The following is a 19,644-nucleotide window of genomic DNA, read 5'->3' on the forward strand; positions in this document are numbered from 1 at the left end:
TTATTTTCTTAAAACGAAGACATGTTTAAACACAAAGTAAAATAAATTTCATATCATTTTGTACATAGAATCATAAACAAGTGTGTATAGATCTTATTAAAAACCTCAAAACTTTTAAAATTATATATTTATCTTACTAAATAATTTTAAAACTAGTAAAATTTCTATATATTTAATTGACTTTTTTAGCTTTTTAAGGCTTAAAACGTTGCAATTTTGAAGCGAAATTTCTCATTTTTCTATAAAGAATCCTTGATAATATTGAAAACAGACTTATAAAAAATAAAATTGTGATAAAAATTCAGTACATAAACCATTTTTTGTTTTCTTTACGGAGAATGACCAAGCCACTTTTCTTTGATAAGGTTAAATTTATCACTAGGATGTCCGAGTAACCACTCCTATGAGTGAAAAGGGCAACAGCTTTACATTCATCCTCTCTTAAATTCTCGTTTATCATAATTTGCAAGGAGAAAAAAATAAAAAAATATAAAAATAATATAAAAAATCATGTTTGTTTTTTCCCTACAGAAAATATATACGTGTGTGTATAAGTATATATAAACTTATACTGGTAACAAAAATTCACATTAATGAACTACATTCTTTTATTTTTCTCGTGTATTTTATGGCATATTTTGTTGATTATTAAAATAGTTAATTAAGAGATATAATAACTTTAACAGTAAATATACACCAAACGAGAAAATTCCATTATTTTAATTAAAACAACGGCAACAAAGATAACAGTAGTTTGCTAACACGATAATTCAGAAATTGCGTTTTGTAGATAGCAGGTGAACGTAGCTAGAGAAATGAAGTAGATTCGGCTCACGTCAGTTCTGTAACTTTATTTAGGATGCTTGCTGAAGCGGTGGCATCACATATCTAAGCTATAGGCAACACAATAACCCAGTGACTACTTTCCAACACAATAATCCATTTGAGGGGTAGTAGTCATGGCAACGGATACCATTTTTATCAGATTGGCAACCGTGATTGTTCAGAAAAGAATTGAGGAAGATTGATGGAATTTAGTTGTTGCCTCAAAGCCCTCATTTAACTGCGAGCGAAAATTTACTTCTAAATCTGATATATTTACTGTGACAATTGCAAAAATAATAAGTAAACGATATGCGTTAATTTAGTAAATATTTAAAGGCCGAAACTTGGTACCGATCGATGCCAAATTTGCAGAAATAAGGCTCGCGTATAGGACCTCACATTTTAAAAAATGTATCATTATTTAGTATAGGGATGAGGCGTGTTATATTTTGGAGATTAAGACAGCAACAAGCCCGTCCGGAACTGATACCGATGCTTTAAATTAATTTCGTTTTCAATACTGCGCTAAAGGTTTAATCATTATATCGGTTTTAGATTTTAAATTTGGGATGCAGCCGTATCGATTTCACTTATTTCACTTTCAAATGCCTTAAACGTAAAGGTAGAGAGTCTCTGATGCGAAAATTTATTTTCGCTAACTAAGCAAAACATGAAATATTGACTTTATTCATTAACTTGTTTCGTACGTAAGGAATGGGTGACATTGCTCACACGCCTTTTGACGCATCGACTTGTTTGAAATTACGATCCTTCCCCGTCTTGTTATTTATGGCATAGATTTTACAAAGGGAATTTTACAAATTCTACATCATTAACTAAAGAAATGTCTGTTATTAAATTAACTACGTCAATTCTGTTACCGTTTTAAACGTCGCATACCTCACGAAGATAAGAAAATTGTGGCTTCTCCCATTGTTCTATAATTCAGGTTGCATCATCGATTATTGTTAGTGCATGATTGACGAAACTAGATTTCAATTAATTTAACGTTTACAAATGATTTTAAAAGAATTATTTATGAAAGTAATTTAAGGGAGATTTTAACTGACGATGACAGCTTTGTATCGATTTCTGTCGTAATGATTTGAAAAAGATTGGAACTTCATATTCTCCGTTTATAATTAGTGTAACTCTAGTTTAATCAATTCTAAATCGATCACGATTGTAATAATTATAAAATATATATAAGTAATTTATTAAGTTATTTAATATAAATAGAAGATAAATAAGAATTTATATCGATTATTCATGGTTTGAGCGCTATCGCACGTATACTGTACCATCTCTGCATTCGGAATTTACAAATAAACGTAAAATATTAAAATACCCGAGGATAATAAACAGAAAAATATACAGAAAATGATAATTCTGCATTTTTTAAATCATAATTCTTAACAATTTTCTGGCATCTCGAACAGAAATCCTTCTACATCTTCGTAGATTTTTATTGAATCTCAGAACCAGATCGTTATATCTTAGTTAAAACTTCATTTATACGTAAAAAACATAAAGTTTCGATTAATTATCTACTATAAAACAGAACTAGAAGAAGAAAAGTTTGCATCGATTAAATATTTTATGTAAAAAATGTAACAATTTTTGATGCGTATGAAAGATCGATAGGAGAATCTTACATCCTCCGAATCATTGCTCCTATAGCCAATGATTTGACTTTTATATCATATTCGAATTATTAATTTTAGAAGAAAAAATAAAAGAAAATAAATGAGTATTTAATTAAGATTATTGAGTTTCAATAACCTATGAAAACTAACAAAGCATCACCTGAATATGACGCGAAGGAAATAGAACTATCTGTATTATCTTCCTGTTAATTACTCTTTATGAAAAATGATCAGGAAGAGAAAAACCGAGTGAAAATTTCATCTATCGCACTTGATTATTATTAAAATTAATTTATTATTATTAGTTTTTTAACTAAGAAGAAACCAATCTTTTCTTTTTAATTTTATAATGAATACAGATCTTATAGGGTGTGTGTGTTTTTTTTTTAAAAATAATAATTAATTTATTACCGAAAATTTTGAACTAATGAGAAAACTTTACGAGTTCTTACTACCTTAAATAATTACATATACGTCATAAAATTTACTTAATTATATAAAATTATTACGGACAATAGTGTAACGAGGCCATAACCATTTCCTTGACGGTGAATAAGAGAAATTAATATTTCCGTTCGGTAAAAGAATGTTCCTGCCAAAATTATGACGTACTATCAATTCTTCTCACATCACAACCAACAATGACAGGTGCTGCTACTAACTGCTTCTTTAATGGCGTCGAAAGAGTTATACCACCCATTGGCATTCAGGTGTAGAGTTACCTAAAAAATAAAATTCGACACGCTACAAGAAATCTCATTTTCTTTTATTATTATTATATATTTTTTTTATTTTAATCTTAAATTTCGAATTTATAAAATTCATTCTGTTAAAAAAAAAAAAAATACATAATTTAAAATTCGATTAATAATCTGTAATAAACTGAAAATGGAAGCTGTCCTCTTCAAATTAGATAAAACTTGCTTTTCAGTCACTCTAATCTCGCATTTATAATATTTATATTTATGTTTTTATTTATTTCAAATGGCATCTTTTTAAAGTTAGTTTAATTACAAAACATGGCTGCTTTCATCTTGGAAGATGAAGGCAGCCATGTTTTGTAATTCAAACTTCCAGAAAGAATTTTTAAAAATAATAAATAAATGCTGCAATATTGGAGTAAATGTAAGAAGTAGAAGAATAAATAATTCTTAGATTTACTGACGATATTGATTTATTAACGTAGAATGAACACGATCCTTTTGAACTGGCAAAATCGACTGAAGAAAACTTTCAAAAATTATGGATTATTTCGAAATTGAATGCTATGATCATCAACAAAAGCTTACAGATTTAAAATAAATATATTAAAGATAAAGATTAATGATGTTTATGTAAAAAACTTGATAAATTCTGTTAGGTAACAGAATTTATCAAGTTTTTTACATGTAAGAAGAATGCTTCTTGGTAATGGTAGGATTGGAGGATTCTTTAAAAATTCAAATCTCTTTAGAATTAAAGAAAAATAAATGTTTAAACTAAACAAATTTTATTTCTTACTTGGCTAATTTTATCCTTATAAATGTCTGAAATCTGGGCATTATTTGGATACTTTCATTTGACAGTGGACGTCTCAAAATTTTCTCACATAGACCATATGACTAATCAACAAATTAGAAGAAAATCATATACATAGATGAAAGTAGAGAAAATATTATAAAAGAATATCGACGAAAGAATTTATGACGGTATAAATCTTCTTTGATAACTTCCAAAATTAATTCTTGAATGTCTGAACCACGACCGGAACGTTGATTATTTTCATAATTGATTTAGTTTGGTGTGACGGAAGAAAGCAACACGTATGCGATCTGCTAAGAAGAATGCCTCCCGGGAAGAGTTTCTATGGAAACTGTTCCTACGCAGGTGTTAGAAATGTGAAGAAAACCTGCAATACTCCACGTGGCCAACTAGTTGGTTGGGCGCAAACCCGCCACCGACTACCAGTGTTTAGTAGTTTAAATCACTGGTGGATCATAACTGATTTCATAATACGAAAGTAAGAACTATCACACGAGATAACTCAATGATCTTCAAAGATCATGAAGTCGTCCAGATAGCCACAATAAGGTATTCAAACTCGAACCCAGATCGATCCAACAACTCACAATTTATCTTGAGTTTTATGTGTAATAAACTATGATACGGGGCCATGTTACTAATCATGATAAATTACGAATAACGTCGTCCCCATTTCTCAATTATGCTAGTCGACCCCATTGCGGGTCGGCCCATTCTGTATTAACGTACTGATCGCTTCTCACGCTAACTAATCAATCGATCAAAATCATGGGTTGAAGTAGAATAAATATAAATATGAGAAATAAAATGTAAAAATTATCGTCATTTTATTCAAATATCAAAATTATTTTTTTAAAAATTACACTAATTGAATAATAATAATAATAATCAAATAAATCAAATTAATTAATTAAAATATCTTTACTGTTAAAGTAAAGATGAAGATATATACATCAAGGTGTTAACAAATAATTTATATAATTAATTTACATTATCTTTGATAAAATTTCCGATAAATTTACGAAGAAAATCCCACCTGATCATGTGTATCATCTACTTTAATTAGTAGTTTATCCCTTTTATGCTTATTATTGATTAAATTACTTGTTTCGTGCTTAAAGCCAGTTTTGATGCTAATTAAGAAGGTTCTTCGTCGATAAACGACACAGAAATTAAAATAAAATATATATTACTCTACTAATCGTGTAATATTTCATACCTCATTTCATATTTTCTATTCAATAATTAACGTTACAACGACTTACGCGGATCTTCTTCAGCTTGTATATATATATATATATATATAACTTATTTTTCATAATATTAATCAAATGTATGATAGATTATCAACTACGCATCCTGGATCTGCATAAATAACTTGATAACAAGACATACGCGATACGTGAATCATTTGCATAATTGAAGTTTAACGTATAGACATATCTTTCTCATTATAAATATGGATTCCTTCACCTGATAAAGGTAAAGTTATCGAATTATAATAATTGCATTATCTTTATAAATATTTAGGTAATTTATAATTTATCCTTTAAATCTGAAATCGTAACAGGAATTTATCAAATTAATGTAATGCACACTAATGTACATTAATCGGTATTAGAGAAATAATTTATTGATTTAAATGTTTAACGTTATTATACTAATGTTGCCCTGATAATTTGTGATTAAGTTAAGATAATATTTATAATTTTTTAAATTAAAATTCAATGTTGTAAAAATATTTTAATTCACAGTAAAATATATTCAATTTTATTTGATTTTGAGTGTTATTTTGGAAAAACTCCGTTTGTATATACTTCACTACTGAATATTTTAACAGGTTTTTATGTATACAGGGTGTCACGTAATTCTGGACCCACCAGAGAAAGACATACAAGTACAGAATCTGCTCAAAGTGTCTGCCACTGTGTAACATACACTAATGAAGGCGAAATGCCAGTGATTAAGTTGCAAGATGCTGGTCTTTGAGATCCCAATTTCACTCGACATGTACACGAAAGGCCCAGTTTCCTTGTATTTGGCGATGAATACATCTGTGCGTGATTGACCCGCTGTCTGGATAAAGCCATATTGAATTCTCGGGCCACTTCTCGCTGACTGTGGATTAACACCATTAAAATTACTTGAATTCGTTCCTCCGTAGTTAGTGACATGGTTTCCCTGTAATAAAAGGAACGGTAATATGAGAAACTCTTTGGATCCAGATTTACGAGACACCATGAGAAAATTATGTTTAATATATTTAAATTTACAAATTATTGTTTTGTTTTTCCTAATTCCGATGAGTAAATTGGTAAATGCTACCTTGATTCAAGAGCTACATGAACAATACTGAATCTACAGTACTAAATAATGGATACCTCATATCATCTTGAATTAAGGCAGCATCCACGATTCAAGATCTATATTTATAACATTGAATCTACAGTAATGGAATACATTTACTGTAGATTCATCTTTGGAGATTTTAACAGGTTTATGTATATAAAAAGACATTCAGGACCTAATTACAAATCGTGTCTTATTTATTATATAAAAATGAAGCATTGAACTTTATCACTTTAGAAAATATAATGGATGTTACCGTAACGATAATATTATTCTATTATTTTGTGTGTAATATTTTGATTTAAATTGATATTCTTGACATCTTTATATTTATGTTTTAAAACAAAAATATTATATTTTAATAAGAAAAAAATATCGTTTCTACATAACGATTTTCTTAGTGTATCATAATGAAATTTCCTTTCTGCAGTATTAATTAAAATTACATAAAACATCAACTATTTCTATAAATGTTTACTCTTTCTTACAACATTTATTAAAAGTTAATAATTAAAAAATAAAACTAAAAATAAAGTATAGAGGTAACATCATTTTTCACTTATTCTTTGTTTACGTGTTCTTTTCTACAATTAAGAAAGAATCTTTTTTCCTCTATCGGATAATAGTTTCATTTCTATATTATTGTCATCACCAGACATTTGTTGCTATAGAAACATGACTACAGAACAAAGTCTAATTGTTATAACAATTCATTATTTCTCAACAGACAAAAGTATTAACGACAAATAAGAATCCAAAGGTTAAGCTATTCATATTTAATGATACACGATATCTTCAAAACTCTATTCAGAGACGAAAATATTATAAGAAAATTATGCTTTATTGGAGAAAAATCTCGTAAACAGTTTCAAATTTCTTCCAATAAACTATATATTATAAATAAGAGTACAATATACAAATATATCTTATAAACTCGACATCCTATGCATTTAAACTATGATTTTATACACTCTTTTCAATTATTTAGTGTTTATCCTATATTTTTATTGAAATGAAATCTGCAGGACTGTAAAATTTAAAGATTTTGCTTCAATAAAATATAATTTTTTTATACAAATACCTTCTACTGAGCACAATATTCATCCATATATACATAAATTGCTTATGATTTTGGATCTTGCTTTAAGATTTTACCGGAAACAAACCATTGAACACTGGTAGTGGGTTTGCGCCTCACCAATGGGCTGGTCACGTAAGTTTTCAGGGTTTTTTTTTATGTGTCTAACACTTAAATACGGCCGGTTTCCCATAGAAAATCCATGTATTGCGTTACCTTATTCCATTACTCCTTTATGATTTGAGGGGAAGTTTTTTTTTTATATGTTCATAAAAAATTTATATGTTAGAGTAAAATCTTATGTAAACATTTTAAAATTTCATTTCTGTAATGTACAATTCTCTTAAAGATATTTTATATTGTCATATTTATATGTGTACGCGATGTCTGTTTATACATAAATGAATTCTTTATATCTAAATTGCGATTTTAAACGCTTGCACTGAATTATTCCACAGTTTTCATGTTTAAATGAAGTGAAATCTTAATGTGCAGACCTTTTAAAGGCTCTTCTTATCCACACGATATCCATCCTCGTATACATGAATTCTTCATAATTTTAGACTCTTCCAATGATTAAATTTGCGCTTCTTCTACATATTTAAACGAAATTTAACATCCAACTCCATATAATTTTCATCATTAGAATCTATACAGAGCAGTGATTCATAATGATGATGCCATATAAACTACCATTGAAGATATAAATATTTTATCATTTTAAAACGGTATTATTATATAAATCATTTATATATATATAATCTAAACTTTTATTCGGTATACGTTTTTAATTATGAGACATCCATTACAGTGATTTATCGATAGTGTAATCAACGTTTATATACCAAAAATTCACAATAGAAAAAGTGTAGGAAGTAATAAAGATATTGATTATTTATCGATATCAGTAAAAGTTACTGATTGAGGATCTGTAAAATAAAAAAAATTAAATAAATAAATAAAAAAAAAAACGTCATCCATTCCGGTTAAGATGCCAAGGTAGAGACTTTTCCATTTACAGACCATTTCCTTTACTCTAACATCTCCCAGACGGCTTATTCCTAAAAGAATTATTCTTCCGATCGTTGGTAGAACTTTATATATATATATAAAGAAAAAAATGAGGGAAGACATATTTATTTTTTAAGCCATTTGGCATCAACTTAATATTAGAAAAATATTGGTTTACGTCCAATTTTCGAGGGAAAACAAGCAAAAAAATTTAAAGTACTTAAAAATAATTTATAAAAGTGGAATTTTATTTAATAATTTATTAAAATCAACTTTTAAAAAAATATTCTAAAAACACATTAATTAAAGTGTAAAATATAATTAAACAATTTATTTTATTTGATATTTTTGTTCTCAGTTTATAATTTTTATCACATAACAAAATTATTGTTTATATTTACCTAAGAAATACATTTAACTTTTCTTTCTTTTTTTTAAAGTTATAAAGTTATGAATAAGTTATAAACAGTTTAAATTTATTCTTACACACTATCCTTTTTTACTTTTAAATAATTCTATAAAAATATAGATAAACAGTTTTTCTAGAATATTTAATGTTTTCAAGCTTATAAATTACGCAATTTAGCTTAAAAAGTTATTCGAATTTACTCTAAAATTAATAATAATAACCTACATAATGTAGCGTAGGATGTAATTAATCTTTAAATATTAAATTATATCAGAATTTAACCGAGAGAAAATAATTTAAAAAATAAATTTAATCGAATAGTAATTGATTTTTCTTTATATAAACAATTAAATTTATTTAATATACATAATTTATATAAAATATAACTTTATCAAGAAAAAAAAATCTATAAATTTTTTCTAGGATATTTAATGATAAAATAATATTTTATGACTTAAATTACTTTATTTTATCGAATAAAATTAAAAATTTATTGCTATAATAATAATTTGTTATAGTGTATCAACGTATTGTAATTGAATTATAAATATTTAAGTCGAAATTTTATTAGAAAAAAAAAATAATAATAAATTTATCAAAAAATTAATAAATTATAAAATATTGATTTTAATTTGTATTTTAACTGAAAATGTAATTTTATTTTCGTTTAAATTATTGGCCGCTGTTAGAGGTTACATTCGAACCTCTAAACGGCGGACATTTTTTTTCTTTGAGAGCTTTATTTTAACAAAAATGCATACGAAATAACTTCTTAATAACGGAATATTTTATCGGCCGTCGTTCGGAGGTTTAACTGTTAAAAGTTTTTTATTACTACTACTAATAATAATAATATATAATGGGTTAATGTTACCTATGGTTCCAAAATGGCAGCTCGTCTCTGATTCGAGGAAACAGAAGAAAGAAAACAGTGGGGATGCACGTTCTAACCTAACTTAACCTATTCTAATAATTTGGTTGGTAATAATTACGGTAATTTATTAGAATACGTTAGGTTAGGTTAGAACGTGAGTCTCCACTGTTTTCTTTCTTCTGTTTCCTGAATCAGAGACGAGCCGCCATTTTGGAACTATAGGTAACATTAACCATATAATGTAATTAAATTCTTAAATATTGAATTAAATCAAAATTTTACTAAGAAAATAATAATAATAATAATAATTTTAGAAAAATAAATTTAATTGAATATTAATAGGTTTTTTTCTTTATGTAAACTAATAAATTAATTGAATATATAAGTGAAATTAAATATAATTCAATTCTTGTTTATTTAAAATTCAACTGAGTAATAATAATAATAATAATAATAAGTAGTGATTCAATTTCTTCGAATGAATGAAAAATAATGTAAAAAAATAAAAATAATAAAGAATAAATTAATGAAATGAAAACAGAAAAGTCTGATTTAATAACTAATAAAGATATGTCAAACGAAAACAAGACAAATTCGATCGAAATATCTTACAAAGTAACTGCTTCATTACACGAATTCGTAGAACTTTAACCGTTTCTACACGCAATTCAACTTCAATTTTCACATTTTCGTGAGTCGATATGACGAGAAAACAGATTTTTAAAAAGATAAAAAATATATGCTATATTTTTTACTTATATTAAAGTAAAGCGTAAAGCCAAATATACAAGTCGATTAACCCATTATAAAGGTTAAATTACTTTTATTATTATTATTATTATTATTCGAATGCTGTATAACTGATAAACGTGATAAATTGTTTAGTGTGAAAATTATAATATTTTTTAATAGAATAATCGAGATATTTGAGCGTTTAACTGTATACTGGAAACCACCCTTTAAATATCTTGTTTTAAAAATCTTTTCCTTTACAAATATAAGAGCTAAAGAATACCTTTTTCTCGTTGAAAAGATCTACATAACATCTTATGTTGGAGTTGTATTGATGTTCTAGAGTTAAATATAAAGCGACGTTTGCCATTGTGAAAGCAAAGGGTGCACTTAGTGGAAGCAGATATTGTTACAACGACGATCGAAATTGTCTTCTTCAGAGCATTTAATGTTATACAAAAGATTTCTCTGCATAAGAAGTATTGGTTTTTATGCTAATCGTTACAGAATGCGGAAGGAAAAGATTTCTCTTCAAGTAGAAACTTTTAGAAAATAACAGCTGTTCGACACATTATAAGAATTTTAAGAAATCTATCTAACGTAAAATATTTATTTTTAAATGATTCGATTGATTTTAAAAAATTGTATACAATATTTTCAATTATCAAAAGAAAATTAATATATTAAATTCAAATTTTGTTAAAATAATTAAAAAAAATTTTTTTTTTGCTTTATAAGATGGCAACATTACAACAATTTCAAATATGGCGGCTATATGAATAGCGCCCTCTACAAATATTTTACATTAATTTGTAAACACAATTTTTTTTTTTTTTTAAATTATAAAATATTTTAATAAATCCGTTGTTTATAAACTTGCATATATATATTTTTTTATTCTATAAATTTTTAGAATTTAAAAAAATATATTCAATTTATTTATTTCGTTTCTTTTCATTCTTTAGAAAATCAGACAGTAACAACACAGAAAGTTGTTTACCAGAAAAAATTTTACATTATTTTCTTCTTTCTTTTTATATATATATGTAGTATTATTAAGAAGACTGTGAGACAAACAAGCATATTGTTCGAATTTCTTTAAAATTTTTTAAATTACTGATCTAATTTCGTACTTAAAAATGATCTCGAAACGTCATTCACTTTTTTCAATTATGTTCTTGTAGGGTGGAAACACTCGTTAAAGTTATAAAATTCCTTCTTAGTACATTTGTAGCAAGAAAAACGGAATTTAAAAAAAGTCTTTCGGAATCATTTTATATTAAAATAGTTAAAATAAATCTTAACTTTAATTAAAATTAGCAAGTTAATTAAACTTTATTTTTTTTTTTAAATACACTTCAGCGGGCCATAAAACAGGAGCCATTTGACTGGGTTTATATTTACGGGGCCTCATAAATTATTCATTCCATTACATTTATTGTGTATGAAAATAATTTTTTGTTTGATTTAAAATCCTAGTATATCGAGTACAGTAAATATTTGAAGGATGTAATAAAGAGTCGAGGCCTTCTTCTTTTTTTTTTTTTTTAACTCTTTCCGCCCTGTGGGCACTAAGAGGGCCTCTTTTAGTAGGCCCATTATGGGTTCGGCCAGGCCCACAATGGGGCGACCGGGTGGTGAGGGACGGGGCCCGACATATCCGAACGGACCACCCCCCGAAAAATTCCTGGGGATTATTCGACCCGTTCGGATTCGATCCCGGGTCCCCCAGAGCGGTAGGCTGCCACCTTTACCGCTCGGCCATCCGGCCGTCTAGAGTCGAGGCCTTCAGTACACAATAAAGAAGGGTTTGAGGCCTAGAATTTGAGGCCTTCAATAAATAGTGATTCGAGGATGTTCGGGGCTTCAAAACATAAGAAAACTTCAAAGGAGGAACATAAAAATATTTCATTAATTTCAATAAAGGACTTGAAATTTAATATACCGGAGCAAAGACCCTTGTCAATCTTCAGTATTTCAGAAGCTACATCATTAAATATAATTAATAAGAATTATCATAGAAATTTTTAAAGAAATTCTTAAGTATTTTAAGACGATTTTATAAACAAAACTTTCTTCTTTAAGTTTTAAATTGCATATTTTAAGCTTTTAAAGTCTTCTTTAATGGTTAATTAATGTAGTAGATCAAAGTTATAAATTCGTTGAAAAAAAATTTAAATAATCGCCTTATATATTAAAGATATTTAAGTAATTCCGAATGAATTTATTAATTTAAAAAGATAAATTAAAAGTATGTAACGTAGATTATTTATTTTTTTATTTTTTAATTTTTTGAAGAAATTTATTTTACTTAAAAGAAGAATTATCAGTATATAATGATGTCGGCCATAATAAATAAATTTTCGAATTTAAAAAAAAAGGTTTTTATTAATTTATTATAAATTATTTATAGAAACTTTTCTTTAAAAAAAAACCTTTAAATAATATTCAAAAATTAATTTTTCTTTACGTAAGACTTTAATTTCAGTGCGATTGTATTGTAAAGTATTGCATTTTCTTCTTACGTATGCAAAATTTAAGCAAATAAATAATTAAAAATTAATAATTTATAATTATTATCTTGAAATGAAGCATTAATATTAAAAATAACAATGATAAATATATATATATATATAATTATAACTTTTGTCAGCATTAATTCATACTTTTACTTAATTAATGATGGATTTTCCTTCAGGAAACTAAGGTAAAGTATAAATTAATTAATTATATTTCATTTTAAAATGATAAATTTATTGTTTATAATTACTTTCGTATAGTTTTCTGCTCTATTTATTAACTACATGGTAACTTGTTCATAAATCACGTAGTCGCGACGTCGCGCCGCTTTAATATAAATATTTTTAAACGCGACGCGACGTCGCTTCGAGTTACACGTAATTTTAAACAATGCTATTGTTTAGGTAATAAATTAAAATATATATATTATACGTAAACACTTTTTACGATTGAATAACTCTTTAGTGTCGAAGAATTTTTCGTGTAATATGTAAGGCGTGACGGACAGACGCTTCTTAAATTACTTGCAAACATTTTCCAGTAGATAGAGCAAAAGTAATGGAGTAATATTTTTCCAATTCGCATAATTTTAAAATAGAATAAAATGCAATTTCTCATTAAAATAATTTCTTGAAGTTTAAATTTAACGAGAAAAATTTATAAATTATCGACGAAATTTTTCGAAAATGTTTTCGTGATTAAGAAATTTCGTTTTCGTAATAACAAAAGTATTGTTAATTTTTACGGTAAAAGTAGTTTTATTTTTAAATGACCAATATGAGAATCATTTCTACAAATTTGAATCGATAGAATGCATTTTTTAATAAGAAAATTAATTCATAAATTAATGAAAAGAATAAATAATTCTTACTTTTAAATTATGCAAATTAGCAAAATAAATTTTTCTGAATAAAAGAAAATCATTAAATTTTTTTTATTTTCTATTAAAATAATAATACTAATAATAATATACCAAAAAATGTTATTAATTTTGCATTACTTTAGTTATAAAATTAATAAAAATCGGGTTAATGTTACCCTAGGTATACAAAATGGCGGCTCGTCTCCGATTCCAGCAATCAGAAGACAGGGAACAGTGGGGACGCACGTTTTAACCTAACCTAACCTATTCTAATAAATTACCATAATTATTAGCAACCAAATTGTTAGACGGACCGCCATTTTGTATACCTAGGGTAATATTAACCAAAAATCGTTATTAAATTATTGTTTTAATTACTAATTAAAAATGCATTTTTGTGCATGCAAACTTTGCAAAATTATAATATTATCTTAATGCCGCGTATCCTAAATATCTGTATTTTATTTGTATTAAAATAAGGTTTTTGGAGTATTGATAGGTAGTTAACATTTAGACGAGATGATCAGGACTGCGATCGGCTGCAATTTGAATTTGGTCTTAACCCATTCTATTAACTTCAAGAAGTGGTCAGCATAGGAGTTTGGCTTTCATCTCGTCTTCTAATTTCTTCTGTTCCTAATCATTTTCATAAACTTTTTGGTTCAGTTGGTACCAAAATGTCCCAATCTGTCTATTTGAAGCGTTGGTTTCACGAGAGATGTACCGAATTCCGTAATGGTGCAAATTGGCAACCGTGTCGTGAGCATAATGAGCGGTGGTCGTGTCTGCCCAGAGGACATAAATCTTTGGTCAGGGTAGTACACTATTTCGTTAGGAAGGGTAACAACTTCTGAATGCATTCGTTGCCATACACTTTTTCTGACAAGGTAATGAAGGCCTGTAAATGCATTCATTGTCTTGTCAAAGAACGTTGTAACGGACACTTGGTACATGTGCCTGTTCGAGTGGCTAGTGGCGCGAAGCTATTGTTCGTGGGATTATGACTAAACACCCCTAAGGCAGAAGACCCCTAGCTGCGGCAACGGAAGTCGTTGCGATATTAATCCTGCGCGGTACGAGGGGAACCGGTAGGTTCAGACAGTTGGTTACTTGGTCCCTTGTTGTTAGGACGTTGATGAGTGCGGAGCAAGAACGAACATATACCCCAGAATAGATTCGAACCTTGGGGTACGTTCTCGAGTATCGACAACCCTGAACTTGTACTTGGCTAAGATTCCCGTTAGCCGTAACAAACGTCATTGCACCGATTGCCAGCCAAACCAGAAGCTTCGACAAAAACTTAGAGTGTCGTCTGAAGGATTCACATCTAGCTCTTCTTTGGTGAAACGATGATTGTTATCAGCATATTCGTCTCGGTTAAAAATGAAATAGGACTCTTCGTTCAAGATCACATCGAGATTGTTTGATGCCTTCGAAACTCTATCACGAAGCTTCTGCAGAAGGCTTTTTTTTTTTTTTAGTAGCGAGTTACTCAAAACAAACCGTTCGTGGTATATTTTAGAGCAGATTTTCATTCATTTAGACTAACTTGACATTACTTCAGAATCATGTTCGTTTGAACTTTTTGAACTATCTTCCCAATTTTCTAAGTTATTATTTTGTTCAACCTCTTCCAAGGCTTTTTCTTCCAGTTGGTTCCTCTTCCTTTCGATAAATTTCCTTCTCTTTCGACCACTTCCTGTTTTTCTTTCTGCGGGTTTCCCTCCCTCCATCTTTGAAATGATACTTCCATTTGGATGAGCTTTTGTTGAAAATGTAATAATTTCTAATTAATTTTATAAAAATTGCAGATTTAAAATATACTTTAGAAGTTTCGGAATTTTGATAATTAAAAAACTGATAGAACAACCATAAGATTGCCACAGTAGGAGAACAACTGTGACAATCATAATAGTCCATGTGTGACTGCCCAAGCATAAACTAATGTATGAATGTTAGAGTGTAGAAATTAAATGGATGTATTGTGGTAGTAGGTGAGTGTTTACATAATTCAGTGTTTTTCCTACTACCTTAGACGTGTTGATTTTTGATATTCGTGGTTTTTGTATGGGATCTGTGCCTGTATATTTAGTGAGTGTTTCCTGAAATAAAAGTGACAGCGTATTAACTAAATCTATATCTATGTTATCAGTGGTTGACTAGTATATCATTAGTGGTAGTTGTTGTACGTGTGCTATTATTAGTGCTTGTTGTTGGATTATCCTGGCAGGTTATGTTGTTAATTTTAAGAAACATTACTGTTAAATGTTTTTATCTGTTAATGTATTTGATCAGCAACCTGCTCTTTGATAAGTTCGAGTGTAGTTTGTGAAATAAGGTTGTTGTATATTATTGATCAACAACCCTTTGTTTAATGACAGTAAGGTGAGGATATTGTTGTGTGAATCCACGGTGTAGTTGTTGTCTGTAAGCTGTCATGTTTGTTTCGAGTTTTGTGATGGTGTCGTAAGTACGATGATAAACTCGTTTATTTCTGATGTCCATTACACCCGTTGGTGTGGTTTCCAGTCTTTGTGGTCTGTGAGTGCATTACCACAGAAACACCAAAGCTAGATTGGTTCCTCACATCTGTTGAAGGCATTGCAGTAGCCATGCTTTGGCTGGCGCTGATTTCGCTACCGGTAACCAGAGGAGAGACTGTGGCTTATTTTTCGAACGTGAGCCAAGATCACGCTTAGCTGATACTGGTGCCAAGTGCGTTGCCAGAGTAAAGTTAAGACGTAGCTACTCTCAAACAAGTGTAACATTAAGCTCCTGTGTTATTGATGTGTATTGTGTCCACGTCTAGAACTTTCCTAATAATGTAACATGTGTTTAATATTACAGCTTTCTGTAGTGGTATTATTATTATTATTAAAGGTGCAGAGCCTTCTCAAAGATCCATGCTGAAAAAGGAAGAGAGAGAGAGAGAGAGAGAGAGAGAGAGAGAGGATAAGAAAGAGAAGAAGAAGTCCTATTAAGATAAAGACAAATAGGCTGAATGAGAAAGGCGCGTATATGTATATACATATGGGCTATTATTAAAATTGTTAAGTTAATTTATCAAAATAATTTGAAATTTAATGTTTATACATTTCAAATTATCATTATCATTATTATTATTTGATATTAATAATAAAAAAATACTTTTGTACAGACTTGAAATTTTATTAACTTTAGCTATCATTTTATGTAATGTACTGTACTCAGCGGGGATGCTTATAATGAATATCAATCGATAAATTTTTATTCTTTGTACTTTTAATTTCACACCTTATTGATTTTCTTAAGCTATGCATTTCAATTTTCTGAAAATTAATGCTTCTAAATAACATTTTTGTTAAGAAACTTTAAGTAATTTTCCTTAACTTTTACTTAACTTTAAAATATTATAATGTAAATAATTTTAATTAAAATTGTATTGTTTAATTTTAGCTTTTTACATTAAATAATAACAATGAAAATTTTATTTTTAATTATAATTTCAATAATTGTTGTTATTATTTTAATGTTTGAATTAAATATATTAAACGGTTCTTTACATTATTGAAATTTAATTAAAACGAATTAATTAATAATATAAGTTCTCCCCTGTTTGTAATCTCATTAAAAGTTATTGTTTATATTTAACAATGAATAATAGGTACAACAATTATTTTTATTAAATGAATTAAATATTTTATTCAAAGTTTGATTGATAATTGAATTTCTTCTCGTAATTATCATCTTTAAATAATTTTATAGGTTTTTTGTGAAGTAATTTCCAATTATAATTAAAATTTATAATTAATTAAGAAAATAATAATAATAATAATAATTAGAATGGAAAATTAAAAATTTATTACTATTTAATTAAATATCTTTATTTATTTAAATATTTCCTATTGTGTGTTTTAAATAACTAAATAAATAGCTTACAATCAAAATATTTGTCACGTTCAATCGCATACGAACTGTGCAAAGCCACGTCTCATATAAGAAAACACCTCATTACTCAGATAAGAGACCAAATTTTATTAATTTTTTTCCATTTATTTGTTTTAAAAATATAAACATTTAAAAATAAAATAGTTATAAAAGGCCCATTCTGAAAGTCAATATCAAAAGCATTACTTAAAGTGCTTTAAATGATGCATTGAAGCATCTCTATTCGTCTAAATAGTTTTAGCATTTTGGCAAGTAACTGTTAAATGAAGCTATTACATTATTCATCTCTTATTTAAATTGTTGTTTAGAGTTCCTTTTGGAAAAGAAACTTTTTCTCAAATGACATTATTTCCTGAAAGGTTGGTAAATCCGAAGATTTTCTTCCAAATCCCTTTTCCTATTATCTTATTACCAGGAAAAAAATATTATACATTTTTCAAGTAGTGTTTTCGGAGTTGGAAAATTCCTATAAGCTTAATTTCCTTATATGCAGAAGGTTATCCAGGAAGTGGCAGAAGGGAGCCTATGCCACTTCCTTTACCAAAAATCTATGTATATTTTTCTTTTTAGTTCTTCTTATAGAAGAATTTATGTACATTTCTTTCTTGTCTTCACTGTGTATTTGATACTGAAATTATATCTAGATATCATAACTTCAGTATCAATAAGCACTTGATTTAACTCTTTCCGTCCTGTGGGCACTAACAGAACCCGTTTTTAGGTCCCCGATGGGACTGCCGAATGGTGTGGGTTTATCCGGATGAATTACCTCTGTGAAATTCTTAGGTTTTTAGACCCATCCGGATTCGGATTCTTCAGAGCAGTAAGCTGCTACCGGGTCATCGGGCCAGGCTCGATTTATACTATTAAAAACAATAATTAAACAGTAACTGAAATGTTAAATAATTTGTAATTTCTACAATGTCACTAATTTTAAATTCTGTAATTCTTACAGAATAGGGCAACAGAACTGTACCGGTCGTTGGATCGTGTCTCACGAATGGCTACACTGCCACGTGGAGTTTTCCGTTTTTTATTCACGTGCCTAACACCTAAACAAAATCCCGTAAATTTCCCATAAAAAGTCCTTTCAGGAGGCACGTCACCCTTCGCAGACTGCTCGTATATTGCGTTGTCTTATCTGTTGTTATCTGTTGGAAATTCAGTTTAATGTCACACGCTATTTAGTGCCAACTCAGAGGTGAATAAATGGTAAGCTAAATCGAGATTTGGCCATATATATGTATATACATTTAAATAATCTGTAGAAAGTATTTTCCTTTAAAATTTCCCCTTAAAATGCAATCTTCTGTGTTTAGAAGTACAGTTGTATGTTTATATTGCCTAAAAATCATACAGAAAACGTGTTATAGGTTCACGGAGCCCAGGAGAATTTAAATTAGAAGCTCCGAGTACAGCATTGACTTCAGGCATTTTTCTTCGGAGAAATTAAGGTTTTGAAGGAAATATTTCCTTGTAAAATATCAATTTGGGGCCCTTTGGAGAGTGTCCTTTTTTTGCCTTTAGGATAACGCGCCACTGCAGAAAACTATTTCTTGATATAAAAAATAATATATACAATTGCTCTAAATTAAATTTTTACGTAGAAATCAGAACTAAATATTATTTTTGCTCATTAAACTTTTATGAGGAATCCCAATTTGGTTCGACGATAATCATTTCCGAAATTTTTCGTTTGATTTATTTTATCAAATGAAATCATTTAAACTGGTATTTTTCAGCTTTTCGCCCGTACAAAATCCATAATTCAGTTAAACAAGACGAGTTAAATTAATTGAAAACAACAGGAAAAATAAAATAGTAGAGAAAGGAATTAAATTTTAAGAATAACAAAATAAAAACAAAGGATTGTAAACTAAAATAATTTAA

This window comes from Centruroides vittatus, unplaced genomic scaffold (assembly GCF_030686945.1).
Source record: "Centruroides vittatus isolate TY-2023 unplaced genomic scaffold, ASM3068694v2 contig_1049, whole genome shotgun sequence".
NCBI lineage: Eukaryota > Metazoa > Arthropoda > Arachnida > Scorpiones > Buthidae > Centruroides > Centruroides vittatus.